Genomic DNA, 3,323 nt, shown 5'->3' on the forward strand with positions numbered 1-3,323 from the left:
ATTGTCGATCCCACAAGGATTATTTTCTAGCACTTAATTCAATTTTTATTTAACTACTATTTGACTAAACCAAATTAAAAGTTGTAAAATCTGAGTTTTAATCTAAATTCTAGAAAATAAATGGATGCTCACACGATTGGTTGGAGAATCAAATAATGAATGGATGTTAGGGCAGAATAACTTCACCAATTGATCACCTTTACATCTCAAATTAAAACTCAATTCTAATGTAGTGCTCGGTCGAATTCTCATATTGTATTCAATTTACCCCTCTCGAGTTCTCATTGAGCCTATTCAACTAATTAAATTTCATATCTCTTGCAAATTCAACTTAGTTAAACGAGTTCAATGTCCTAGGAATTCAATTATGACTGCAATAAATGGTATAGGTAAGTCTACTCGTTATACTAATGTACTGAATTTTACTACATGATCTAAATCCTAGACTCATATCTCTATTTGTAAAGAATTCACAAAAATCATCAAATTATTGATCAGATAATTTAATGCATTCAACTCACAGTAAAATCAATACATAGAAAAATTAAAAAATAAGAATCTTAATAAGAGAATGTAAAGGATCCCAATTGGTTACATTATTCCTCCTAACAATGAATTTAGCTACTCATAATGCAAGAAGAAAAATAGGAAATTGTATTAGAATACATCACTGAATTTGTAATAAAGATGTAGAAGAAAAAGTAAAATTATTGCACCAAAATCTCCTTCCACTTCCAATGAATGCTTCTAATCTTTAATTGCTTGGTGTTAATCTTTTTGAATTTCTCTTTTGAATCTCCCTTTTTGTTGTCTTGTGTCTAATGTGTCAAGAACCCCTCAAGGGTATCTAAAAAGATGTATTTATAGGTGCCCCTCTATTTTGTGTAGAAGTAGGATTTTCATGGATTTTAAAATGGCCCAAAAAAAGGCACCCTAAACACTCAGTCGTAGCGCCTAGGAGCTACATCTTCAGCGCCTGGGCGCTATAATTGTAGCGCCTAGGCGCTGCCTCTCGGGTTCAAATTTCATCTTTTTTCAGTTTCGTAGCAAAAGCGCCGTCTTTTTGCCCCAATTCCATGTTTTTGGCCTCTTTGTTCACTTTAATACCTCTTTTCACATCCTCTCTCCTAATCTTCAAAGCAATACTAATAAACACATCAAAAACGTTCTATACTCATAAGATCTAGCATTTAATCAAGCTAAACTTATGCAAAATTCATGAGTGAAACAAACTCATCAACTTTACGTGTGCAAAAATTCCTTAAGAAGTCATGATGCACATTTCTTTTTCTAGGATTCATGTTTCTTAATTCTGTACATGCTTCGTGGTCAAATGTCGCACTCGTAAAACCAATCACAATATTATATTTATCAATATGCACTCATTTAGGTAAGTAGTAATTTATACAGATACACGTGCACGTAACTATTTAGTATCTCCAATTAAATTGAAGTTACCTTACAAATTAATGTACATGCAAAGGTGAAGGCAAAAGGGAGAAAATGATAAATGTAAACAAAAATAAAGAAATATCATGTCCCTTTTATAGTGTAAAAGTTCAACCCCACCATAATGAAATTATTCATTTAAAAGAGATTACATAGAATATAATGATATTTTAATTTTATATTCAATCTGAAATTGAATATAAACCTGAAAATTAAAAAAAAATTGTTTTAATTTTGAAATTTAAAACTTATTAATATATATGTTAAAACAATATATTTTTCATACCACCCATGACTATTCCGTTTAAAGAAAGTTACGACTATTCCGTTTAAAGAAAGTTACAGTCCATAATTAAGATTTTCAACTTTCTACTAAAATTGAAAATTAAAAATTAAAAATTAAAACTAAAAAATTAAGAAGGTTTTAGTTTTGAATGACTAAAATTTCATTTATATGTTACACATGGGATGTAAATAAAATTATGCACGTTAATTATGAAATTACATTCTTTTAAAATATTAATTCAGCACATTTTTCATAGATTATAGATACTCCTATCTAATGTTATTTTTTATCCCCTACGTCCAACAAAGTTTGAGGAAAAATTCCAGTTTGTTTAACCATAGGTTTAAATTTCTGTCCATCACATATTCTTTCACTGGATATCCAAAGACCAGGACAATAATAGAAAGATAAATCAATTATTTGTAAAGAAACATTGATCAAATACATCCTATCAAAAGATTACATAACTAGATTTAATTTTATCTAAAGACTGTATTGCTTGAAGGTTCGGCTCCATACAATAATTTTCGTTAATTGAAATCAGGTGGAGTAAATGTACTCTTTTTCATTCGCTCAAGTTGTCTCACTAAAGTTTTTTGACAAGGTTTTGACAAAATTTCCTTTTGTTACTTTAAATTAGTTGTACTCTTTTGTTTGTTATTTTTGACCTATTGCCAAACAACATTTTTAATTAGATGGTTATTGTTTAATTAGTTATTGAAGAAAAAGTGTTGTAAGTAAAGTAGTATTTAGAAATGATCATTCTATCCCTACAACCCTCATTGTAACATAAATATGGGACTTGATTCTAAATAAAATATATACAAGTCTATTGATTTCTTTAATTTTTTTTATTGACTAATCTAGTTTATAACAATTAATCAATTTTGGATCTTTTTTTCTATGGTCTATATTAACCTTTTCAGTTAATAATCCTGTTGTGTTTTTTGATGCTCAATATATCCCGAGTTTTGATGTTAACGTGGGTTAATATTATTTCATAGGCATCGGCTGATGAATGAAATAAGTCCAACAACCAAGTCTATAAGCTACACTCGGCCCAATTATATTACCTCTTGGATAGCTTGAATTTTGGCTCATTTACCTCTTTAAAGGTCCAACTTAAAGTCTAACCCTAGAGTATATATATGACTATAACCCTAGCCACTTTCTTGTGATGTTTTGTGTACTGCTCCCTTTGTGTGTGAAAAAAGGCCACTAGAAGTGTCCAAAACGCTTGTTTATCATGTGCAGTTGGTGGTTCTTTCATAGTATACATTTGTGGTGTCTTCTCCTAGCCTTTGTAGCTAAAAATCATCATCTTTTCTTGTATTAAGTGGTTAAGATTGAATAGAAACCGAGATGTTGTGGTTTGAAGTTGATTGAATTGGTTATTGGTCGAGAAATGTACGTTGGACTGAGTCCAAAAATCACCGATTAGAAGATATTTCAAGAGAGCTTCCGCAACATTTGGTATCAGAGCTTCAAAGTGTTGATTTTGGCTCTTGAAATATAGTAAAAATAGTCCAGAAACCGGTAGAAACAAACCAGAAATTAGATCGAAGAAGCTGTACAAAAACTGTCAAAA

The sequence above is a fragment of the Olea europaea genome, unplaced genomic scaffold (genome assembly GCF_002742605.1).
Source record: "Olea europaea var. sylvestris unplaced genomic scaffold, O_europaea_v1 scaffold1005, whole genome shotgun sequence".
Classification (NCBI taxonomy): domain Eukaryota; kingdom Viridiplantae; phylum Streptophyta; class Magnoliopsida; order Lamiales; family Oleaceae; genus Olea; species Olea europaea.